This window comes from Anguilla anguilla, chromosome 11 (genome assembly GCF_013347855.1).
Source record: "Anguilla anguilla isolate fAngAng1 chromosome 11, fAngAng1.pri, whole genome shotgun sequence".
Classification (NCBI taxonomy): domain Eukaryota; kingdom Metazoa; phylum Chordata; class Actinopteri; order Anguilliformes; family Anguillidae; genus Anguilla; species Anguilla anguilla.
In genome coordinates, this window is record NC_049211.1 from 24859155 (window position 1) to 24885985 (window position 26831).

General features: G+C 43.0%; 1 protein-coding gene across 5 annotated transcripts in view; it reads left to right on the forward strand.

The window, feature by feature from the left end:
* The first annotated feature begins 324 nt into the window (after positions 1 to 324).
* The window catches only part of LOC118207777 (metabotropic glutamate receptor 4-like), a 266491-nt gene continuing 239984 nt past the window's right edge, over positions 325 to 26831 (forward strand). For 3 of the 5 annotated variants that reach the window (XM_035381807.1, XM_035381803.1, XM_035381806.1), the window contains exon 1: positions 5184 to 7084. The gene's annotated coding sequence lies outside the window, so the exon portion shown is untranslated. Of the gene's footprint in view, positions 629 to 5183; positions 7085 to 8109; positions 8163 to 26831 lie in introns of those variants that run through there. The other 2 variants (XM_035381804.1, XM_035381805.1) reach the window with 2 other exon arrangements.

The following is a 26831-nucleotide window of genomic DNA, read 5'->3' on the forward strand; positions in this document are numbered from 1 at the left end:
TGAAATAAACACGGCTGGCTCTAAACGGATACTTTATAATCAGACAAGTGAATCAAAGCAACAAAATGACAAAGTTACAAAGTTTTTTTTACAGTTAAGTGCAGCAACAAGTATTACAAAACAAATAACGAAACGCTATTTGGTCAAAAAATAAAAATAAACATAGGCGATATTATTTATATTATGATTATGCTGTGCAAATAAACTATACGTTCCTAGTGTGCCCTCCCCTTGGCCCTCCCCTCGGTAATCGCTCTACATCTGCACCTTTAAATGGAGCGAAACCGCAAGTGCTCATATTATTATATGCATTATGCAAAAAGCCATGACACGAGAAATACAAGTTCCATTTCGTATTATTTGAGATAACGACAAATTCTCAAAATCAAATTTTTCGTAAGCAATTTCCAGATGAGTATTAAATTGAATTTAAACACGGAAAAAGTTAATCATAAGCATGTTGTTAAAAGAAACGGAAAAATAAACAACGCGCGTGCTGACGCAATGGTAAATAGAAGTAGGCCTACACTTTTCCAATTGTCATACATGGAAGCCAGCAAAGAAAACGCAGAACGTTTAAAAGTTGGAGATTCGCCGCTTCCAATGATTGCGAAAATAAAGGAAACGGGTAAGTTTATTTTGTTATCAACTGGACAATACTTAAACATCCATACACAACATCACTCGACGCTAATGTAAAGTAAATGCAAGTAATGCTACCCTCTTAAAAGAGTCTGGAGGAAAACGGGGAAGAATGTCTCAGTGCAAAAAATGTAAACCTGGGCTTATTTGAAGTTGAAGGCACTCTCGTTGCAGGAAGAAACATGCTAAAAAGCCTTTATTAGATTGGCATCTCAGTGAGAAATGTTATAACCAGCCGCACACCGGCGCTTTTCAACCACGTGCCTCAATCGCTTAAAGGAATATTTGTGTAATGCTGGGGAGTCGTGAGTTTGTCGAGATTCTATGATACATTTGAGGCCTGGGCCTAATAATTATATTAAAGCCAGTACAGTTCCTGCATAGAATTGCTGTCAATCGTCAAAAGAACATTTTCACTAATATTAGAAAGCAACATGCTTTATGTACAGGGATAGGCTGATGTAATGATGGAAAGACCAAACAAAATATGAATATCAAGTAAATAATAAGTACTAGAACCACCCTACACCTCTAGAACATCATCTGTCCTTCTTAAAATCCTGCCGTACAAGTTATAAACTCTTTGTAATTGGATATTGGACCATTCAGTAAGGGAATCCTCCAGTTCTTTTAGGGATCAAGGTGGTGGAAATCTACGCGTACTGCTCCAGAACTTTCCATAAATGTTCAGTCATGCTTAGATCTGGTAATTGTGGAGGTCATGTGGCGTGTTCATGAGACCACTGTTGAATTTGGCGGTGTGTATGGAACATTATCCATACATTACAGGTCCATCGCCATGTTAAAACATTGGAAACAGCCAATGTGGGTTGAAGGCATCCTTTGGCTTTCCCCAAAAGTAAAACATGTTTAGATATTAGAAAAAGAGGAAAATATAACCACATTACGCTTTTCCATTGCTCGGGTGTCCAGATTTTGTGCTTGTGACACCAGGCTATGCCTCTTTGTGCATTTGCGATGCATACAAGCAGTTTCAGAATGGTGGTCCCACTAGCTTTGTGAAGCTCAGAACAAACCGTTTTTTTGGGGTCATTTTTGAGGCTGTAGTTTTTGGGTGTTTAACACCTATCCTGTTAATGTGAGATTTAGCTTGTGACCCCTGTTCCTCTTTACCGATGTAGTTTGTTATAATTTAAAGCACTATTCTGTTGGCCGTGTTAAGTAATGTAGCACCTTTGTTACCAATGCTCCTGCAATTCTGGCACTGAAAATTTGGCCTCTTTGGAACTCTTAATATGACTTGCTTGTCCCCCCACTGCCTGGTTCATATGGGAGACCCGAAGTATTGTGATCTCTGAATTGGACTTTCTGTAGGGTAGGGTATCTCCAGTGAGTATACCAGGGCCTGCAGAGGATGGGTGTGTATTATAATGTACTCTGTGCAATGCAGCCTACATGCCACTATCTTATTCAGATGACAAGTATGTTGCGTCTGAGAATGGTGGATCATTGGGCAACAGCTTATCCCTATTTACTTGATCAGATGGTGTTTATATGTAGTTTTGTCCCTGCACAGGATACTAGTCTATCAAAGGGCATCTAGCTCCCAATCCTTGTGACAAGCAGATAGACAGAGCACGGGAAAATGTTCAGTGTTTAATAAACTCTGATAGAGTACATTTAATCCCACATAAGCACCTTAGAGTTAAGTTGGCTCTGAACTTCTTAATGTCTGGGCCTCTTTTTTTAAACCTTTGGTATCACTCAACTGGCTATTGATCCCACAGGCTTTTGTGATAATGATTGCCACAGACCCTGAACAACATGCAGCGTATAGAGTCTTAGAGTCTTAAGTGTTATATCTGTGTTTTTAATGTGTAGAGCTCAGCAGACCACAGCAGTTCCACATATATCCTCTTAACCAATTTGCTCCCACCTGCCATCCAAACTAGCTTGCAGATGTCAGTTTACCAGCACTGCAGATTAACAGCTGGCATGAAGTTGCTTGGGGGTATGCCACTGTTTATGCAAACAGCCGCAGGGGCGCCTGAACCCTGCCCACTTGTGTGACTGCATTGGCATAGGACGTGGTTGATTGGAATCTCAATACAGAAAGCCACGCCCGCAAAGCTGCGTGACCTGTCGCATCTGTTGAAGTGGAGTAAATGCAGTGTGATTACATGAGCACATTGTCATTATAAATGTCTTTTTAAAATGCCACCAGTGTGGTGGATTTCTGTGCCTTCGTGTGCTGTTTAATCTTCGCATTGAATAACAGAACCTGTAAATCAGTAGCATGACAGGATGATTATTTTGTATGTGACCGAATGTAATGTACACTCTGAAACTGCAATTGGTTTTCCTGTTTATTTCAGAGACACCTAATCTGTTATGTACCAGATTATCCTAGTTCCTCAAAAACAGAGCAGCGATGCTCATGATTGTCTGTCTCTCAGATGTTGTATCTGCATATATTTGTTGGACACGCACGCACAAACACACACTCTACAACAAACTGCTCTCCTCTGCAAACAAGCAAATACACCTCTCTGCACAAGTCCATAATGTTAATCCTTGCAAAACCTGTCAAATGTATTCCTAACTCCATTGTCTTTTGTGCACCTTTCTTTGATTTTCACTACATTTTAGTCTACTTAATGTAGTCATTTAAAAGACAGTACTCATTTGGGAATCAGCACTTCTACAGAATATTATCCCTTATTTTCAGGATAAGACCAAAACTGAGAGTAACTGTGAATCCTTATACTTAGGCATGCGTTTGTGTGTAATTTCAGAATTGACCTAATCCTTTTTCACGATACAACTTCAAAACAAGTGCAGTTGATCACATTCTTGGGAGGCTTGCTTTGTATTACCAGCGCATTAGAAATGTTGTTCTGGTTCTTACATTTGGAATGGGCTACAATGAACACCAATGGCGAGACAGAACGCATTTCTCGCTGTTTTCGCGGTTGATTTGGTATTTTTCGATTGAGACTGTTGAAGTTTTTTTTAATCCACGGATTAAAAATGTTATTCTTTGCTCCAGTTATTGAATGTTGTTATTTTGCATCATCTGAATCTGAGTTTAGTTTCCTCCTGTTTTCTCTTTGTGCTTTAATCAGATTGTGCTATAATAGTGCAAAAAAAAAAAAAAAAAAAAAAATTATATTAAATACCCTGCCGGGTGTGTGGTGCTTAAAACTTCGACGGAAGGATCAACAGCAGGTAAAGGCAAATCCTGGCGCTAGTCGGCGCCTTAAACCTTTTGAAAAATTCTAGTCACTGACTCGGAGAGAAACTGCAGCACACATTTTCTTCCTGAAATAACTGCGATGTCCACCCTGCTGCGATTCTTCCGTTTCTAATGCTGAAACAATTCTCGCACTTTAAAACAATACACGGAGCAAAATAGAGAATAATGCATAGCCTTAATACCGCTGCTCATTCTGCCGCTGGATACAAAACCTATTATCAAAAATAATTGATGTATTCATTTCGTTGGTCTAGATGAATAAGATATCGTCGGAATATATACTGTGGCACTGATGAGAATTTCTTGTATGAGATATGGGCAAATATTATGCATGCACATGGAAACAACGCCTTCTGCCCCTAATAAATATTCTAAAGACGCTGCTCTAAATATTTAACTTAATGGTAATTTCGGTTAGCTTTACAGTTTAAAATGATGCAGTGCTCAGTAAGACTAAAGTGTAGGCCTACATTTTAGTCCAATATTCAGTTTTGCTGTTGCGATGTAAAGCATCATATATTCCGTCCAGTGTTAGGCTGGAAATGCCACTTAATGACTCGTTGGTGACGTCCTTTTCTCCTAATAGGCTATAGCATACGTGTCCCGTGAAGAAATCTAATTGTTTTTCATACAACTGCTGATCGCCTCCAGTTCCCGAACGAGTAACGTGTGTTAACTCTCGGTCGCACGCTGGAGAAAAGGAATTGATTTGTGATTTATGTACATGATAAATATTGCATTACAGGGTGTGTACAGCGGGCTGCGCGCAGATAATAGGAGCCACTCTGCACATTTGCTCTCGGTCTAATCCATAAACATCGAGACAGACAGGCAGGGCTTTTCGCCGTGACCCCCCCTGCGTCCACCCCATTCACCTCACCTCTCCCATATCCTGATATTTTTTGACAAAGGAAAAGGCTGCCCCCTGATAAATGCTATCGTAAACAAATCAAACGATACCGGCATTAATAAGTCTGGATGGATTTTCACCTGTAAAATACACAGACACACGATAGCAAACACATTGCCCGTTACATTTTTTGTTCCTGTTTGCGCATTTTTATTAAATGGCTAACGTGCATGTAAGCTCAATGCTTCGCCCTCATCCCTCATTTCTTTGCTTCTAGTACCCTCTTTTTCAATGTATCTTTTTGCATTTTTGAGTTGCTTGTTTTTTTCTGCGCAGTTAATTCTCCTGCCAATCAGTTAATATTTTAAGCTCATTTGCTTTCTTTAATTGAAACAATAATATTTTGGCTTGGAGCCCAGTTTATGAACGAAGCTGCTTTAGAAAGAATCGAAGTCACAAACGATCCGGGAGAGGAATATGCTAGTATTGCTCGCGCAATGCGCCGGGATATCTCACAATGCTGTTTCCACTATACGGTGGATAGTAGTGTTGATAGCGACCTGCAGTAACTTAATGGGGACTGAAATATCAAAATATTCTCAAACATTGTTTCTGCCCCTTCCTGCAGGAAATTGGCCAACTAGTGCAAAATTGTCTCTCTTGAAATAGTATCCATTCGATTGTGAGTTTTCGTTTAAGGGGATCTACCCGTATTGCCGTTTGATTTCACAGATTTGCATCGATGTACGTTGCAACCAGAGATCTGGATTCTCCTCGGTGGATACTTTCCAGGGAACATGTGGGCTTGGATCACCCAGCAGCGAGCAGTAATTCACTGCCCAGACGGCAGCTGCATTATTTCAGCGCTATGATATCTAGTGTCGTAGCAGATGCAGGAGTAGGAGCGGCATCGGTTCAACTGCGCTCCCATACGCAAGGAGTATCCTATATTGAGAGGAACTAGCCTGGCAAAACGCGAAGCTGATTAAACAGCATAGAAAATATGAATTAATACCATTTACAGTGTCATTACGACGTCGTATCTTGTCCCCCCTCTTCAGAAAGGTTGCAGCCTTTTTTAATTTCGTGAGGATTAACATCAACAGGAGTATATTTCCCACGTTTTTCCATCACTCGGTTAAAGGCGAGAAATCTGCCCGTTCCTTTGGAAGATCCTCGACTTGTAACCGATAGCTCATACACGGAACATTTTCTCAATTTTGACTTGCAAAACTCTCTTGAGAGCTATCGTTCTGAGTTCTGGATTAGGAATAGGTGTCTCATATTTTCTCAAGTGAAGACGTTCTCCAGATTTCATTGGGATGCCGTTTTTGGAAAGCTACCAGAATATACCTTTAACGGGACACCTGTGACTATTTGTTAGTTTTAATTAAAATGACATATTAACATCTTAAAATATAGCTTACAGGGCGGTTCTTTTGATCATTTGAAAACAAAACACAATGTGTCAGCGTTGATCTGAAAAGTAACCCTGTCTCTAAAACTATGTAGCAGGTGGTCACATCGGACTGGATAGCAACCTATCAGAAAAGTAATCGAAAGACTGGGGAAATTTTTTTTGCGCCACCAGTCTGCTTTTCCTTCGCCAACGTACAGTTCTATAGGAATTCGTTCCTTTCCAGGATGAAGAGATGTCTCAATTGTACAGTCTCATTTAAGCTGACACAATAATGTGTGCGGTGGCTTTGGGTACATATTTAGGAGTTTAAAATCTACGAATTGACGTGTTGAATTCCTGCACCGAATTCCCTATTCTTAATTTCCGGGAGGTGTCCGACGGTAAAGCAGTCATTTTTATTGCCTCGCTGTCTCGGCGTTAAAGTATAACGTAGAGCGGCTTCACATAGTAATTCTTATTGAAAACCGTAAACAACTAATTTGCGGCTCCGTACTCGAGTGGCATTGAAGAGCCACAGTCAAATGGCACCTGGCTTTAGAACCTTTTCAGCACCACTTTCAATGGACAGCGTTTCTTTCGGAACAAACCAGGACTAGGGTTATAGCTAATTCATGCCTGGATTCCTTGTGGATTTTTGAAACACTGGATTTGGTTTTGGACAGGAACCGAAGAACGGGGTTCGGCTTGACTTAATTCAGGAACATCAGGAACGCGGATCTGTGTTTGGATTCTGACAATGAATTGCATGTGTGGGTTAAACGTCAAACCGCATTGAGAAGTCGCTGGAGAACGCACACTGAAAGAACAGGGGTTCGTCCCCGTTGAAACGCTGAAATGTTGAATTAAGTAGTACTTGGACTGATAACATGATTATTTCACCATTGAACAGTTTTTCGCCAATGTAGACTTCTGCAATATACTTCTGTTTTGAATTTCCCGGAGGTTGCTTTCAAAGGTATGTCATCTTTGCTTTATTTTCGGTGCATGTAAAGGAATTCTATTATCGCGTGTTACGGTAAACTCAAACTAAACATTTTGCGGTAGGATCAGCAAGATCATCAGTTGAGATGCACAAGACGATTCTGTCTGCAGGACATGCAGAAATTATCTGAAAATGAGGCTAATATTTAATTGAACAGCGTTTAGATTTTTAAGTTTGACGTTCCGGCCATCTGTTTCAAATCAGTGCCTAAACTCTGGTTTGTTGAAATTTGTGACCGAGGAAGCACATTTTCACGTCTCTGTTTTGATTTACAGAAAGTACAACTGAATGCAATTGTAAATGTGGGTTCATTGAGACGTGTAGTCGTACACAAATATATGACGTCCACAGCAAGCAACACATCGAATTAAAATGAACACGATCTAGGAAATATCATTTGGAAACAGAAAAAAAATGTTTGATATTTTCTTTCCAAGTGTTTCAGGAAAACACACTGGTGCATAAAATAGTATTTTTGTTTATGGGAGCATTTCATACGATCCTGCACCACGGATGTGAAATGGATACCTTGCTGACAATACGTAATAGAATGATACGAAACGAGGCTGTTTCTTTGCAAAATGTTTTCTCTCGCAACGTTTACTTGCTTGTTGTAATTAATGTATTATGTTTAAAGGGAAGTGATTTGAACTATTTTTTTCAGAAGCCGAGAGACTCATTTATACGTCCTCTTCATCTCCCTGTCTCTGTGCCCCCACCCCTAACCTCATTTCCCTCAGTTTTTTAAACTATGAACCAATCATTATCTAAGCTACCTTATTCACTCCCACATCACCCGGACAATCGAGAGAGAAATCTCATCAGCGGAATATAGATGTTTTCATTTCAAATCCTTCCGTTATTCTCGAGACTTTGCAGATGCTCCACCTCGAGGCACTTTGTAGCATATGGGATGCATGAGTTGAGAGAGGAATTGCAAGAGCAGTGTACCGTAAACAATGAACCCTTACTATCAGTAACAGAGTCTCTAACCTACTCTATTCCACATGCCTACACACAGATGTATGCATTCGGCACCTGTGATTTATTGGTGAGTAGTTATGGGTCTTATTCTCCCTTTTGTGGGAGGGGCAGTGGTTTGATTGACAGAGCGATAAGCACTGGTGCTTTCATGGCCACTGAATTCTCAGATTCTCAGTAGAAAGTGCAGGCTATTTTGGGTGTAATTAAGGTTACGATCTGCTTTCATGCACAAAAATGTACTGCATTATTAAACATGTTATGTAATTTTACTGGCAGCGCAGTGCAAGTGGTGTATTTCCCCTTTAGACAGACCTGTCTTTCTCTCCAGCACCTAAAATGCTTTGTGATACCAATCAGTTAAAAATTTTAAGTGGAATGGTTATGTGACACAGCATACGCAGTAGCATTTGTAAACACTAAATAAACAACTCTTAACAACGCAGTCAGCTAGTCTTTAAATAAACCCACTGTTTATTGGAAAATAAATCTCTGGTGTCAGTCTATAGACATTTCTGGTTTAATCAAAAACATTTTTTCATTTTCAAATCAGATGAACTGATTTTATGAGATTTTATGAACTGAATGCCTATACTTTAAGATGACTGCCATTTGATGTTCTCAGTCATCCAAGCTTTGGATAGGAAATGGAAATAACTTGCATTTCTTTCATGAGTTGTGTGAATCTGTGTTGGTTTAACACAGATTTGTTGCATTGTTGTTCGGACCACAAAAAAAGGACAGGATCTCTCCACTGTAGCAAGTGCATTGCTGGTCGGCTGAATTGAAGTGCTTTCTCGGTGAAATACAATTTCTTATTGGGAGTCTATTGTTATGAGCCTGAATAACACTATTTTTGTGTGGCAATTTGTCCAGTACTTTTCTGTGATGTGTTTCTTGCAGCATTGTGGCTTTTTGTTGGTTAAAATGATGGTTAAAATGATGGAGAGTGTCCTTAGATTGCTCTCAGTTTCCATATGGCCACGGACCTTTCAACAGTGTACAGGGTGTCTCTAGCTTCTGTGCTGCCATGGAGTCAGATGGCATTGTGTAATGTTGGGTACTTAAAGACTTTGGTCTTGGCTTTCTTGATCAGGTCACTCAGTGCACCAGTTTCCAGAGCCACTGCTATGTGCTCTGGTAATAGAAGACCGTGCAGAACCATGATCCTACAGATCTGGTCCTAGGGAACACGGTAGGGCCCTGGGCCCTCACAGAGCCTCCAGCACAATCCATCTCTGCCATGGTTAACATGAGGAAGGGAGGTGATTGGTCCAGAGACTTTGGTATGAACAACCTGGAGTGTGATAGCGAGAAACGATTGGTTTAGCATTTGTTTTGGCCAGGGTGGAGCCTGAAGTCGGGGCCGGACACATTAATGGTGCCACTCATTTGTAATAACTTAGGAGCACAACACAGTTCTTCGTGAATGGCATTTACTGTACACTATTGTCTGTCCACTGTTACACAGAATAATTGTTATAATGACTCACTGAAACCATAGTTCATAAACAGGGCACCTCGATTACTCATAATTTAGTTTTCTAGCCAGGATCGCCTGTTTTGTGTGTTTTTTCATAGGATGTATGTACATTTGAGTGGTTCCTACCCATCTGGGAACACAGATTATCCCATAACAGTAATTATTGCACGTCAAGAACAGCCCATTAAGCCCATTCTGGCTATCTCCCTTGGCCATTTTACCTGTACAGCCGGCACTGTTAAGCCTGGTCTTGAGCGCTGGTCTTTGCTTCCGCTAAGCTATCGCATGCATTACTCATGGGATGCTATTCCAAGCTGTGCTAAACCACCTGGCTACTGTATTTGTCAGATATGGCATTGGTCCTGTATTTTGTAAGACAGTATTTTTGTCAACTTGCAGGCACAAGTAGAATTGAGTCACATTGGTGTGACTCAGCCTGCTGCATTTGAGAATAGTAAAACATACAGGTTGCAAACTGTTCTTATAAATTTAATCAGAAAACTGTAAATTCTGCTGTATGTCTCAAGAGACTTTTTAGACTCAGAAATTTAGTTTCTTCAAAAAATGTTCAGGCCATTAAGCTTTGTAAACTCTTTCCAGCGCAGTTGTAAGCAAGAATACCATTTTAAAGTTGATATTTGCGTAACTGTGTGTTTGCATGGGGTTTTGTGGTGGTTGCAAAGATGAAAATTTTTAGTTTGCTCTTGGTGATGTACAGATACTAAATGACATTAAGAAATCTCCATTTGGGTAAAGCAGCTCAAGCTCGATTTGTGTATGATCCAAAGAGCACAGATTTCAGATAGGATAAAAAATTTAACCAAGGCTTGAGGCAAATACATAGCAACATGAAGTAAATGCAGTCCCTGCTATTTCCACTTTAGGACATCCTAAAGTTATAGGAAAAAAATGCTTATTAAACCAAACATGATACAGACTTTAATTGTGCTTGCTTAGATAAAGCGGAGTACTCACTTAATTTAGGTTCAGTTAATGTAGCTGCAGTTTGCAGTAAGTAAAGGGCGGTTTATTAAAATGAGGAATTGGAAGTTTAAAACAGATAATTGCCACATGAGATCATGGGCAATATGATACTACCTTTTATGACCCATTTATATGCCTTTTTTTGTTCTTGCTCTTCTCCAAATTTGAAATGCCCAGTTGTATGTGTAGGCTGGTCCCATTACTGCAGTGTCCTTTATGAGTTGTGGGTGCCGACAAGCTTGTGAAGCTTGTTCTGCCAGCCACTGCTTCTTTACAGTCTGGAGTCGGTGGACTGCACTTTACGTGCAGCTGGTACAAACAGTCAGCAGGCACGTGATCATGCTTTAATACCGTCCCTTTGTGCTTTAACAGCTTTTTAATATTCCTTCAGAGTTAAGGTTTTTAGGTCCTAACATATGGTGTTTAGCTTTTAGCTCCCAACAACAAGAAGGGAAAAAGAATTTATTGCTGCTTTACGTCAGGAAGATTGGATTTAATGTTGAGCAAGGCGAGATACCGGAGTTGCTAAATTTGCATTTGTATGTCAGCAACATAAGTCCACGGCACTCTTTGATAAAAGGGCACTTCTCATTAAGAGTGCATTCTGGCTTCTCTCTGCATTCCTCTTGCTCTGAATTTCTATTAATACGGCTGTTGGGAATGCATCAGCAATTGGTGATGTGGTAGCACTATGTATGCAAACTTCAAACTGGCCCTTGTGACCCTTCTGGGGCGTTCCGGGAGCCATCCCAGGAAACATAACGAAAGGTGGAAGTAGGAACGAGGCATCTCCGAACACTAGCCTCTCAGTCTAGCCTCGCCCATCTGTTTTGTTTCCAGTAGTCTTGGCTCAGTTCCCTGCCACGTTCCTGTTGGTTTTTCCACACAACTGCTTTGAAAAATTTGGAGGGAGATTCATTTTTCCAGTGGATGCGTTTGCCCGGCCACAGTGGCTTGGGGGGGGGGGGGGGAGGGGGGCATTGTCCATATGTGAAACTGAGTCAACACGTAGGCATGAGTGTCTGTGGGCAGAAGTCTTAACTGGGCCTGCGCTTCCTGTCTTTGAGCTCGGGGCAAAGAGGGCAAAGGTCATTGGGTTGAACTAGAGTCTAGACCTTTGACATGAATGGGCTGTATGGACATAATGTAGGTCTGTCTGCCTTGGAAGTCTCTGCCAGGCCATTTAGCATGTGCATGGCTAGGGCACAGTTAGCATTACTGTTTCTGCTTTCATTCCTTTTTTGTGTCCTCTTATCTGTTATGTTATTAGAAGTAATTTTCACAGCAGATTAATACATCACCAGCTTGCACTTTACGTGCGTTTCATAGTACACAATGTATCATGACGAAAGCAGGCCCTTCAGCCATCAAGGCTTGTCATTGGCTGTCATCTAGAGAGTATCTTATCTATGTCAAGCCTGGCCTTGAAAATCCCTGGGGCCTTAAATTTGCTTCAGCTACTTGCTATTCCTGGTAATCTTCCTGAGGAATTCAGGTGCAGTGCCTTTCTCAACAGCATTGCTTTCACAGGGGATTGAACCCACAACCTTCTGGCAACACCGTGCTGTCCTGTGACCTTTAACCTCTCTGCTGTTAAGTATTGCAATGTTTCAAAATGTTTTCAGCATGTTTCATTTTTGATTTACTGCAGATATGGGCAAACCCACTTTGGGCTGCTTGTGAAAGTGATAGAATTGGGGAAATGTTGATAGGAGAAAGCTGCGCCCCGGAATCGTTTGCGCTTGGATTGGTACAGTAAGAGCACGTCTGTGAACGGAGCAACAGCTCAGCATGTTCAAACAAAACAGAAAGGGAAGTTTTTTACGGTTGGCATTTCTTGTAGAACATAAGTTTAAATGTGCAACGTTCAGACAGTGTAGCGGTTATGGTGTATGTGATGATGGTTTAACCCGTATGAACACAGCATTTGAGATGGCGGTCTGCAGTGCTTGTGCATGGCACCTTTTCCCTGCACTCAGGTCTCTTCCATTTTGTTTCCGCTTCCACTCAGCTTGTGCTTCTCCAGACTCAATTATGCATTTGCTGCCGGCTGCAGATGGCTGCTGCAGAGTCGTGAGGGGAGCCCTTCCTCCTATCATGGGGTTAATCATCTTAAAAAAATGCGGAGTAAGTGCAAAAAGGGATATTTTAGACTCGACTTCGCAAAGTCTCCCAGGTTCCCTGAGGATAGATTCGGGGGACTCTTATTTTTGGTGGCGAGCGCTCTGCTCCGTGCCCCAGGCCCACGAGCCGGAGTGTGCGCGGAGCAGCCTGGGGAGGCAATTTGTGGCGCTGTATCAGTGGCACGCACTGGAGAATAACGACAGGCTTAATCAAACTAAGTTAGACAGGCGTGCACTATACCCCCTCTCCCTGCTGAAATATTCACACCAGCGTGGGATGCACACTGTTCACTTTAGCTGTCTTGACATTAAAAGTCTAATTTCTTTTCATTGTACCAACATTAAATAAGTACACATTAATATGTGTATGCTCTGTAGGCCGGTGCCGTTGGTTTTGTTGCAGGCCACACACAAGGTTCACGGCCAGTGCGTGCACAGTGCGTCAAAGACTCCAACCCTCAGAGATGACACTGGCCATCAGAGAGACCTGAAGTAGAGCTTTTAACGCCTTTCAAATGTCTTATTAGCATAAGACGGGGTTTCCGGGGATCAAGCGTAGAATCGAAAGATTATGCTGATTATTCCTGACTGGGTCAAAGCGCTAAATGACAACCGTGGCGGAAATGGGCCTAATCGTCGTTTGTGTTTTACTTGCAATCGCTAATCGCTCACGGTCAGGAAAACGGCGTGCCGATGATGATGTCATCCCCCATACCCCCCCCCCCCCCCTCCATGTACCCCCACCTCCCAACCCAAACGGCCTGCCCGTCTGCCTGTCCCCAGCAGCCTTGCTCTTGCAGAGCCATCTTTCTGGACTCTGAAGCTGTGCTCGCTGTGGGGCCTCGTGGTCTTGCAGCATATTGAGCACCCATATTCCGGTTCATCTCCTCCCCCCCTCCCCCGGCTGCCGCCATCTGTCCACGGGAGGGCCAGTCTGAGCAGCCAGGCTCCAGTCTCTTACAGTCTGTTGATCTTCCTCCAGGCTCCCTGCTGCCCCAAACAGAGAGGAAGGGCCTTCGGAAAAGGCCAAAGCACCCTGTCTGTCAGGGTGACTTCATAAGCTGCTTCAGTGTTGCCTTTTTTTTTTTAAAACAGAAAATAGATTTTCTACTTCTCTAAAGGAAAGCAGGGATTTCCCCTTCGCTGCCTCAGACGCACTGGTACCGCCATGTCCAGGCGGCGGGTGGGGGGGCAGGTACAGCTCACACGGGAGTCCCAGTTCATTCTCTGACTGGCTCCAGGGTACAAGGAGTCCGTTCAGGAAGTGAATTGAAATTCAGCGAGTGGAATAAAAGACTGAGGCGTTTTCCATTAATGAGCCTAATTTCATTAAATTTCCTGAATGGGCTGAATTAAAATGGAATTAAGCCCAGTCTCGCTTCATAATGTGCCGTGCTGAATTGTGAAAATGTTGTAAAGGTGTGAAGATAGGCATTGTTTATTTTGCTGTGAATGTAAGTGTGTTTGTGTGTGTGTGTGTGTGTGTGAGATCTCGTGTGTGTGTGAGAGAGCGTGTGTGTGCACGCATGCGTGTGTGTGTGTGAGTGTATATGTTTCCTCAAAGGCTAGCTGATCACACAGATGTCACTGTGATCATTTCAGTAAAATGTTATACGGCTGAGTGAAGACCACATGTGATCAGTGGAGGATAGTTTCCTGACTGATTTCAGAGCGAAGCCTAGCCTTTGTGTTCGACAGGACTCGGCTCTCGTCCAAGTTTCCCAGACATGTCCTAATTCACAATGAGCAGATCACAATGCTAACAAACAACAAAAAAACAACTGTTTTTTCAGCGCGCACAGCTTCCCGGATGAGTTCGCGCTTCGTTGCACAGACCCGCAGACGACAAGACCTGCAGCACAGATCTGTAACGCAGAGCCGGAGTGTTCCTCAGCAAGATGCTGGAAGGGCGGGGGACGAAGACAGCGAGAGCAGTACCCAAAACAAAGCCCAAAACAAAGGAACGGGAGGCAGATGGATCTCTCTCTGGGCCAAAAGAGATTACGTTTCACTGCGCTCCGTTCTCTGGGCCCCTTCTCATTGCCGAGCGCAAACTGCGTTTGAGGGCCGGAGAGCGGAGCCGCTCCTCCTAATCGGTTTTCCCGCCTCGCGCCGCTTGTCGTACGCGTGTGGACGAGGCATCTGCTGCATTAGGGAGGCCCTGGCAGCGTGGGCACGGGGCCTCCCTGACTGGCAGGCCCCGCAGTGCTCTGAGCTGATGGCTGAGCCTTTCTGCCTCTGTTTAGAGAACAGACACTGCCTTTTCATTTCCTAACCAGCTTTTTGTTGGTTTCTGTGAAAAGTGGGAATGGGTTATTCACTAACAATAATTCAAGAGTTGTTGTGGAGTTAATAATGCAAGGTGAATGCCTGGTTCTCCAAGAGATAAATCACCTCGTTCTCCTCCTTCGTTTCAACCCGCCCACGCCCATCTCACGGGAGAGTGAATTTAAGAGAATAACCTACTTTGAGGATTCTCTTTCAGGTCTCTCCGAGTCCTCATTAAGGCACTTTAAAAATTGCATAGCGGCTTCGCTCCCGTTCTACCTCTTCTCCGCATGAAGGGATGCTAAATTTCCGCTGGCTGCCGGAAAGCAAATAAGAGAAGTCAGGTTTGGTTGAATGGAAGGGACGCATCCTACCCAGACTGGTGGGGACCAATTAGAGTTAAGTGACTGGATCCAAGGGCTGGGCTGTAGCCTGTTGGGCGGTGATGAAATGCATCCAGACCGGCGTACCGCTTACCGCGCACATCTGTAGATACAGGGCTGCTGCCGGGTCCTCGTGTCTGAGGGTAAGAGACAATATGGCTTCCTCTGAGCATGCTAAGCTATCATAGATCCGATTCCCATTAATATTTCACAGTGGCGGTGCTTCTCAGGTCTGATGCGTGCGATTAACCTGAAACAGCTCTGGAGGAAATGCACTATGCAGATAGTTTTTTTTTTTTTAGCGATTCTTACAACCCCCCCCCCCCTTTCCGTAACCCTGAGTTTGATTCCTGTGGAAATGACGTGCCTTTGAAGTTTACCATTGTCTGCTCTTTATCATTTATAATTAGATTCAGGGCTCCCTGCCTTCAAAAACACGCATCGGATGCCGCTGTGCGCCTTTCACAAGCGCTTCACCCGCACCGCAACGAAAAGCATCCTCACTTCTCTTGGCAAACGTGCTGGAGAAGCAGACTTATTAATAATTTGTAGCTCTGTGTCTCATCTCAATTATGCAGTAATCGCAGACCTGGAAAAGTTTCAAGATAACTCTTAAACTATTTTTTATGCTTTGTTAATACGTAAGCTTTCTGAGGGTGCTTTTTACCCATTTCTCCCCATGTCTTTGAAGATTATTGTAGTGTATCCGTGCTCTTTGGAATTTGTAGCTGATTTGTTGGTTGATTTAAAAAAACTGGGAGCAAAACAGAGAAAAAGAGTCTAGCTCTTGCTGAAGAGATGAGCTTTGTATGGAGTCGTGTCTGTGTAGTTCCAGGTCAGGTTGAGGTCCCGGGTCTGCAGTGTGCATGGTTTCTTTTTTTGAACAAATTTGTATTAATTTATCAGCTGAGCAATAGAATAGGACACCTATGTATATCTGTTGTAATCAGCTGCCTGGGTTAACGTAACAAAAATGTGTTAAATACACAAGAGGATGGCAATTTTATGCCATTGACCAATTTGGAAAAAATAAAGGAAAATTCTATAATAATCATCATAATAATAATAATAGTAATAATGGTAACAATGTATATATAAAAATACATGTACACATTAATATATACATACATACATGCACACACATGTAGATACACACAACCATCTGCACAAGACACACACACACACACACGCATACACGCACACATAGCACCGTACCCACACAGCCCACTCACACATCCATGCATATACATGGAAATAAAACAAGTAAAACTTTCAAAACAATAGCCCCCACGTTCAGTTCTAAAATTAGCAGGTGGGCAGTTTTTCTAAACTCACTTCTCCGATGCTTCTGTGGACCCGTGCGGAGAGGGCAAGCAGGCCTTGGTCTGTGTGATTTATAGCGCGGCGCTGGCCTCGTTCTCACCCCTACGCTGGGATTCATGCAGAGAAATGTAAGCAGAGGCAGGCCTGTGCCACGGGGACACGCACAGCATCGCGATCTCTGGCACGCTGCCACCCTCTTGTCTGTTGTCTTTAAAGTGGCAATGCAATGTTAATGTGCGGTTGTCACTTATCTGACACAAAGTTCAACAAAATTAAAATGTCTGAAGTTGACAAAGCGATGACATCCCGTAATCACTGGCTGTCTGTTTAACTGCTTTGTGGGCCTTTGATTATTAAGGTCACTATGTGTGTAATTTCCCTTTGGAGATTAAATCGGGTAGCTGCCTGTCAAGGTTGTCAGTGGTTTCCAGCGGCCACAGAATGAAATGGTTTTTCATTGTCTATATATGGTGTGCATTTTACTGCAGTAAAACCCGATTCAGCTTCAAGCTTTTCAGCCAACAGTACTGAGCTCCTTCGCAAACTGAAGGTCCCTGTAAGAAACTGGTTAACCACCAAATATAGTACAGAGGGGCACAGTCCTTTACTCTTACCGTGCTCAAGCGGGTCCCATCTAGTGGACGCGGTATGGGTGGCAGTTTGAAAACATATTGTGTAACCTTTCTGTGATTGAGGCAAGACACGCAGCCACAGCCAGGCTTGGTCCCCTTCCATCATTAACCTGCATTCATTCACTTTCTGACCTAGCGATTTCTTTGTAGTTGTTTTGGTTCAAATTGTTTGCCAGGACATACACATCTAGTGGAAGCAGTATGAATGGCAGTTTGATGTGTATGTCCTGGCAAACAATTTGAACCAAAACAACTACAAAGAAATCGCTAGGTCAGAAAGTGAATGAATGCAGGTTAATGATGGAAGGGGACCAAGCCTGGCTGTGGCTGCGTGTCTTGTCTCTCTCTCCTTTCTTTCTTTCTTTCTTTCTTTCTTTCTTTCTTTCTTTCTTTCTTTCTTTCTTTCTTTCTTTCTTTCTTTCTTTCTTTCTTTCTTTCTTTCTTTCTTTCTTTCTTTCTTTCTTTCTTTCTTTCTTCTTTCTTTCTTTCTTTCTTTCTTTCTTTCTTTCTTTCTTCTTTCTTTCTTTCTTTCTTTCTTTCTTTCTTTCTTTCTTTCTTCTTTCTTTCTTTCTTCTTTCTTTCTTTCTTTCTTTCTTTCTTTCTTTCTTTCTTTCTTTCTTTCTTTCTTTCTTTCTCCCCCCCCCTCCCCATGTGGCAAACTCTGGGGCACACCTGGAATTGCCACATCTCCCTCCCAGGGGTGTCACACAGCGTGTGACAGTATGCTACAAGCAGCTGGTGATGAAGATCAGCTGTTTGATGCAATCGCATCATCCAAGCAGGGTAAGCTGGCTGCCTACTCCCTGGCAGCCAGCTTCCAGTCTGGTCATTTCCCCGTTTGTCTGATGAATACGTGAGAAGTTGTGTTCAGCACAATTTTCTCTGATGAAGAGAAATCACTTCTGATCAAGCGATACGCTCTGTGGCTAAACGGTGAAGTTACATGTTACGGCAGCGCGTGACTAAAGACAGGGATCTAACGTGTCCTCAGTCAGTCGCGAATCCACGATGCATAAAATCTGAAATTACTCATCTGTCATCGGGGGTGGTTCCTCGGCGCCCTTCCTGGGCTGCGCTGCGGTGTTCACTTTCGCTCGTGTTTGTTATAAACTGTGAAACTGCGCACGGGGGAATGAGCGTTAGCGCTTAAGTAAGTTGAGCGCAGATAAACAGTCGGAAGGCCGGAGGACGCGACGTCCTCGTTTCCCCCGCGGGGCGGAGACCGCGGTGTAACTCGCGCTGTTTCTGCTCTCTGGTGTCGAGAGGCGTGCGGCTGAGGGGAGCGAGGGGGGCTTGCGTGCGTAACCGGCGAAACGCATCCTCGAAGTGCAGCGTCCCCTCAGCGCTGATTCCGTGTGCAGCACGCGCGGGCGTCCCGGAGCGGAACGATTGCCACGCATCCGTTTGGAGCGGGCTTAAAAAATCTCTTCGACATCAAAGGTGTCTGTTGAATTCTGGGGAACCATACTCATTGGTTCTGGAATGGTAGAATTTAGCAAGAGCTGGGCTCTCTGTTTCAGTTCGTTAGGGAATGAATGTGTAAAATGACGTTGATTGTGTATGGTTTTTTTTTTTTTTTTTTAAACCGAGTCACCTCATTAATTCTCAAACCGCCCCTGTGCTTTTCTGCTGTTTTATCTTGTAAGCAGTGCCCTCCTTTTGTGTGATCCAGACGCTTATTGTAAAACGGGCCATAAACCACAGGAGGGTTTTATGATCTAAAATAACAGCTGGCTACATATGTGATCTATCCATCCATCAATAAATCAACAAATCCCTTGTTCTTATATAGCAACATTTAGGCCTGCTAAAAAGTTCTTGCTGTGTCTCATGGTTGCCCTGCTGACTACAGTCATTTTCAGGCCATAGTTTAAGAAGATCAGAGCTCAGGAAGGATACTGCAGATCTGGACTGTAGGACACAGGTGTTGAACAAAAGGCTAAAAAGTTAACTTTTGAGAGTTGATTTAAAGTCTAAAACCATTTCTGCTTCAACAACCTGTGGTAGGTCAGTCCAAAGCTTGATTGGTGTGTAGTCAATTTTTTGCCCACTTCATTTGAAATATTTCACTGCATAGCAAAGATGTCATCATTATGTCATTATTAATGTAGTCTGATTCAAGCAGAACTGATATAGCCAGCCAGCAAACTCTGCTAACATTTGCAACTTTTGCTATCTCAAAAGTTCCGTTTTTCAAATGATTTAACAGATTAACTGTCACTAGCACTATAGCGAACTATCAAACTCCCAATGTTTTAAAATCTGTAGCAAGCATACAGTATTTTAAATTGTTTTAATGGGTTGGGAAATTCTGCTGTGTAGTGAAAAATATTAATAGATTTAATGCCACTTCAATAGATGTCAAAATAGACCCAATACAGATTACAATTTCTTGCTATTCTAGGGCCTCATGTTTTCCGTTTTGTGGAAATTGTGGAGAGAATCACAGAATCTGGGTTAAAAAGCAGCATTTACACACGGCATTTGCCTCATAATTGTTAGTTTTTTCATAAATTATTTCACAAATAGCATTTGGTGCTGTTTGCGCATTGGCGATACCATTTTACATCTGAAGAGATTGTAGTGGTATGTGCGGAGTCCATCATCCCATTAGAGAAAAGGATGAAACTGCACACCTTTCCCATTTGCATTGCCAGAGACCAAAGGACCTCTTCCCAGTTTAGTCAACAAAAACATATGCGGCACACGCTTTTTGGCAAGAGAAGTATACAGAGACCGGTGTGAGAAGAATGGGGTCAGTCCATACAACGTTTTTTTTCTGTACTACTTGCATACAGAAAATGTCAGGCTGCATCTTTGTTTCGTCATTATAGTTTTTGACAGCTGTACCTACTGTGGATCTTGGAGACCAATATGCAGGCAGTCCATGGTCAGAAATGATCAGTTGTATTCGTGGACGCACATTTTTAACTAGACTGGAAAGCACGCCTTTAGCATTTACTTGTTGATATTCAAACCAGAGACTTATAGCTAAGATTTCTGACTTGAGTTGCTCTATTTCATTTTATTTTTGTTTGTTATTTATAATAAATGAGAGCATTGTTCCAAGCACTGTTATGGAAGCACTTCTATTAAAATGGTGTTTAAATGGTGTTTTTTGTTACTCTTGTCATGTTTACATATCAGACACACACTTATTGATAGTAGCAATAAGTAAAATGAGTGAACATCTATAATTTGATAACATTATCCAAAAAGAAAAAATAGAATTCACAACAAAATCGTAAAATCCGGCAGTGGGGAGAAAATGAAACTCAATTTCAGAAAGAATAAAACGGATTTTATGAGGCCATACTATTCTGACTGTTCCCTGAGCAAAACTGCACAGAAGACCACAATTCTCATCTGCACCAAGCAAACCTCATTATCCGCACTAATTAGCTGACATTATATGGGGAAGTCTGCGTATGCATTTGCATAGAACTCGTTTCGCAAGTACCTACTTCAGTATAGAATACAGAAATATTAAGTCAAGCTCCTCCTGGAAAACCTCTCTTCAATTAATTAATAAAACCCCATTAAACTGAGGAAGAGATGCATTAAGATGGTTGGAGATATCCTTTCTGTTCCAATTTTCATTAGGAGAGACTTGGTGAAGGCTGTAGTCCATCTCCGGTTCATCTCTCTGTTCGCTAGTAATGAGAAGTAAATATTTGCTTGTAAGCCCTCATTATTAATGCGTGGCCTGCACCATGTGGTTGGGTGCGCTTTGTGCCTCTCTCCTGCTCTACAGCTGTTTCAGGAGGAATTTCTGAGCGTGGGTTCCTGTTTCTTTAAATCCGTCCTGGAGCCTGCTCAGGCCTTGCCCTGGACCCTCCAGGCTTCTGTGTGACGGAGATGCATTGAAAGCCAGCCTTTGGTGCTGGGGAGAAGGCTGCTGAGCGTGAATAGACCCTGGTGTGGGTCGGCTTCCTTGCAGGCCTCGGAGGACTTGTAGCTCCTGCCGCCGGGCTGATTGGATGGGATTCTTTCACCTCCATTTTTTAGCAGGGGATGACAGCTTTGGAGCAAGGAGTGCAAGGCATTGAGAAAAGTACGTATAAAAGTGCACACACATTTAGAGGTGCACACGGCTCGTATACACACCACCAGACAAGCAAAGAGAGACACTCTTACAGTCAACCCCCTCCCTGTCAACACAAAGTCAGAGATGGATGGAGAGTGAGTGATGCTCGTGTAGGCACGCACACATGAACACACACACATACAAGCAGACTGAAAGATGCACATACAGACAGACACCCCCACGTACACACACACGTGTATATATATATATATATATATATATACACTCCACAATTTATATTTGTAATCGATCAATTCACATGTAGTTAAAGTGCAGATTCTCAGCTCTTTGAAGGGCATTTTCATACATTGTGCTTTTACCATGTAGTAATTACAACAGTTTTTATACATTGTCCCAGATGTGGAGCACTCTGTACACGCGCACACGCACACGCACACACCCACACATGCACACATGCACACAGACACACAGACACGCACGCACAGATACACGCACACGCATGCACACAGACACAGACACACACACACACACTCACTCGCGCACACACACGTACCACACACACACACCCACACGCCCACACTTCAGACGGCATCAGACCCGGAGCTTTATTTCTTCCGTTCACAGTTCCCCCCCAGGTGGCGTTTTTCCACGGGTATAAAGGACGGCGGGGTGCCGGCGCTCGGCTGACTCCTGCTTTGAATCTCCATCTGCGTGTCGGCATGCCGTCACTGTGCTTATATCAAACGCTGCAAAGCTCAGTCTCCTCTGCCAGTCAGTCAGGAGGTCTGTCCTCAGTCTGACGTGGGGAATGCCATGCGTACTTCCGTGCATAATGCGGTGTAAGGGTGGAGTGTGTGCACTTGAGTGTGCGCCTGCTCTTGTGTTTAAATCTGCGTACTGACAAATATTTATCATACCTCTGCACAGTTGACTACTGCATTCAGTTGATGGCAAAAGTAGAGTCACTTTATGTGTAAAATGTATGTTCACATGCGTCTTTGCATTCCTCGGGGCTGTAGTAACTGGTCAACGGTAGGGCCCATGGTGTTTTCCACGCGTTCACCATCGTTAGCATTAGCGGAGAGAGCGTGAAGCCCCCTGCAGATTTACACTGAGCTGAAGTGTCAAAATGGTTGAGCTTCAGTGGCGGTTTGTCAGAGGAGGCAGCTGCCGGTCTGGAGAGGAGAATATGGCAAGTGTGCCGTGTTTTGGTCCTTTTGAATTTTCCTCTGCCACCATGATGTGTGCGTGTCCTCACAGCTGGGATTTTCCCTAGCAGGGAGAGGCTTTTTGTCAGCAATGGTGAGCTTAAGCGCTTGAACTTTGTTAAAAGCTTTGATCAAAAACCACACCCCAGCCAACTTTAATTAAATATCTATTACAGTTCATACTTTGCGCATTATGAACCATCAAATCACGCCTGCCTGCAGCGTCGTTCTCACGTCTGCAGAAGGGAAGTCCTTCAGTCGCATTGCCATCTGTGTAACTGCTGTTGTTCCAGTAGGCCCCGTTCTTATTTCTCTTATGTTTCCATTACGTCTGACTGTGTTCTTAATGCTCCAATTATATTAACGCGTAGACCTGTGAACTTGTGCCCAATAGACCGACAACATGTATTTATCAGTGTGTAACTTTGCCTGGACACCAGCTTTGATTTTACTTATTAAAAGCAGCATTAACATGTGGGGCCAGGGGTGTGGAATGGAATGCTTATTTTAATTAAGCTGGGCGTATCTACGTTATATGGGGGGGGCGGGGGGGGCAAGGATCATTTGGACCAGGGAGAGTTTTACTAGGCACTAAAATTACGCTCTGTACACTTAAGGCTGTCTTCCCTCTGATTGAAAGTGAGTCTGTCTATTTATAAACGGGAGTCTGTCAAGCACAGACAACTGCGGAAGAACAGGATTGCAGCTATCGCAGCGTCTGAGTGTTGTCATATTGCATCGCACCCTGGGCTCGCTGGCACGTCTCCAATTTCCGTGGTGCGCTGTTTGAAAAGTTTGAATGCGTGCACTGCGTAGCATCTGTTAGAGATCGCGGAGGGTGCGAGAGAGAAGCCACACGCTCGCACGTCCAGGGCTAAATTAAGAAGGCGCTAATTAATAGGGCGAACCCGCGAAACCGAGTTGCGTCACGCCTGCATTCTTTTTCAGATGGCAGTTATTTGACTGGAAAGATGAAGGGTGAACGTCTTGACTTAAAGGGACACCGCACCCTTTATGCATTTCGCACACGTTTCCCCGGCCCGTGAAAAGGAGGGCGTTCTTTTTGTGAGGAAGAACAGCCCCTGATACTGTTCAGCATGCCAGGGAGTGTCAGACTTGGCCCAAGATGAAGGTGCCATTTGTAGTCTTAATGCTAATTCTGGGACTGTGCTCTGATCTGGATCTGTTGAGCCGTCCATTCTGACCATATCAGAACAGATCATCTTCGGAGGAGTGCCAGTTTAGAGCAGTTTTTAGCATGTATTTTTGCGATGGATCTAACCTGGGGTGCCTCTCATTCATAAAGGGGACTGCTGGACAGCCCAGCGAGGTTGGGAGTGTTTCCCAGCATTACCAGGAGGCAGCGAATGGACTTTCAACAAATAAAATTACTGGTGCCCCCTAGTGGATGCTACAGAACGAAAACCTGTGAAAAAATAACATTTTCATAATCATCATGTTACATGGCCAAAATAAAAGCGAGCACTCTTTAATAATGCTGTCAACTGAAGCAAACACTGTTGTCATTAAGCAAGCACAGAAAAGGAAGTTTACACTCAGGTAGAGGCTCATCTAGCTATATAAAATAGAAGTAAAAAAATTTCTGAAATTGAATTGAATTTTAGTAAATAAAAGAAAATTCAGTCCCTTGGTAAAACTGTCAGCTCCACTGAAATTCCAAGTGACAACCCTTTAGGTTGCCATTTGGCCTGACAGAAAGCAAACATAACTTGAAAGACACTTTCTGTGATGAGCCCTAATCCCTTTTTCAAATTTCTGCTGAATCTAATCTGGTAATTAATGCAAGGGATTCTGCAGCCAGTCAGATGGAGTGGGCTGCTTAGGTGGCCAGATGTAGAGCGCTTGTTTCAGTGGGATTTGACCGGGATCTTGGGGTCAACACCCCTTCTCTTTAAAGAAGTGCCATGGGATCTTTAATGAGTGCGGTGAGTCAGGAACTCGATTGAATGTTTTATCTGAAAGGCAGTTTCAAGTGCTTCTGTCTAACAAGAACAGGCCTCTCACACAGTGTCAGTCTGAGCATCCGCTCCTACGGTAAGGTCAGCAGACTTTGTCCAGCAGGGTCTTCCCTTCCCCTCTTAAAGGGAAGCCACCCGGGAAATCCATTTGATCGGCTGTTCCCTGCTGCTTGGCTTGGCTTGGCTTGGCTTGGCTTGGCGGACATTTGGGGAGGCTGGAGCTCTCCAAGGCACTGAGGCTGATCTGGAACAGATGCTGCCCGTGGTGCTGCATCACCTCCAATCACCGAAGCACAGGAGGAAGCAGGAGGTCAAGGTTGAGACAGAGCCGAGGCACTGCCCTACAAAAACCACAAAACGCACTGAAACAACCAGGATAATCTATCGGAGGAGGCTGTAAATTTATATCACAGTTGTATAGAATGTTTTGTGCAGGATAATGCATAAACCTTTTGCATTCAGACTCACCAAGGTGCAGGGCTCTTTAGGGAAAATAATTGTGTGCTCAAATGGAAGGGTACAAATGAGTTTACTTCAAAGGGAAAATGCTGACCAAAGCAGAGAGACTCCAAGCATCAGGAGAAACAGAGAGGTCCCCTGTTAACGATCAAACTCGGTGGAGAAAACAAATCACTCCGAGCCTCTGCACCGGAGTCAATATTTGAAAAAGACATGGATTTCCCCCCCCCCCCTTTTCTTTTTGGTCAAAAGTACTACAAGAGGACTCCAAGAACAATGGAGAAGCATGCCCAGGATCGATAAATATTAAATATTTACAGACGGAGATGTGTTGTGCAAATATTTACCAATTTTCTGGAGCGCCTCTGAATTATTAAGGCTTATGAGTGTATTGAGTAGTTAGTTGTGTAGAGGAGTCATCATTACTGTGCTGACACAAGCGGGGCTGCATCATGCAGTAAACAGGGCTTTGTGCGTTTTTCATTCCAAGCCTGCAACTCGGTCACAACCCACCACATGTCTGTATAGCTGTTGTAGCTGAAAGCACAAGTGGGAAATTATCTGTGATTAAGAGGTGAACAATTGGATAAAAAGAGACCAATCAAAATGAGTGGCGCAAACCAGCAAATTATCATGTTAGCTGAAATGGTTTACTCAAGACATGTTCCTTCCACCCTCTGAAATCTCTAAAGAAACTTTCCATGAAAAATGCTTTCTTTATCCACCTGATGCTCTGTCCACAGATGGATGTAAGCTATTTTGTACGAACAGGCAAGTATTTGGATTTAGTACCCAAATATAATGCAATTTATTTGTGCCTTGCATGCAATCTTTTACTTTTCATAATATATACATTTTTGAGGATTAATGTGCTGCTAATAATTTTGAAGGTGTAAATACAATTGCGCAGCTAAATGCTAGAACTTAATGGACATTGAAAATGGCAAAAACATTAATTTTAGAATGAGGGAACATGTCATGCCATTTTCTTTGATTGAAAATTGGAATTTAAGGAACTTAGATTTTCATCCTGCAGGTAGTGATAATATGTTTTTCCTATCATTGTGAATAGTGCTGGATAGTGAATGGATGTGTGAATATCAATGATAACTGCTTCATATAGTTTCATGTCATTTATGTTCATTAAAGAACTGATTGACAGAATTAGATTTTGCAATAGGTTGCTTATAAATGACTGCCCTACAAGTAACTCCATGAGGAGACTACATCTCACCTGTCGAAGGACTGTATTACAGACCATAAGATCAGCTGGTGAAAATTCAGGACTCTGTTTTGAAGCTGTTGTGATAAGAGGTGGTGAAGCAGAGGGTAGACTGGTGTCACAGTAATGACTGAATGCACAATGGAAGCTTTTGAATTGACCTGTGGTCGTAGTTAAAAGGAATTCTGAATTCCAGGCTCAAAGAGATTTGGGCTCAAAGGTCAAACTGGTTTGCTGACCTCCATTTAAATTTAAGAGAGTTTTGACTACCTTAGATTCTGGTTGATAATGTACAATCCAAGGTTGTCTTCAGTGTTCAATGAAATTGTTAATTATGTTGGGTACAGGGAAAAAAAAAACTAGAATGAACAGTAAATGCAAAGTATACAATTTTCCTGCATCTGGGATTTATATCAAAGTCAAATTTGGCAGCATATGATCCATGAAAACCCTTGCTGGGCTTTTGAATAGGCTGTGATCATGTGCACATTGCATGGGAAATTCCAGAAATTAGCAATCTGCTCTATGTCGTCCTGCGATTTACACCATAGATGTGGTCTGAGCAGGCGCTCTAGGAAAGCCACAAATGGCAGACTTGACTGACCCTAAAATTCCAATGAGCTGCAT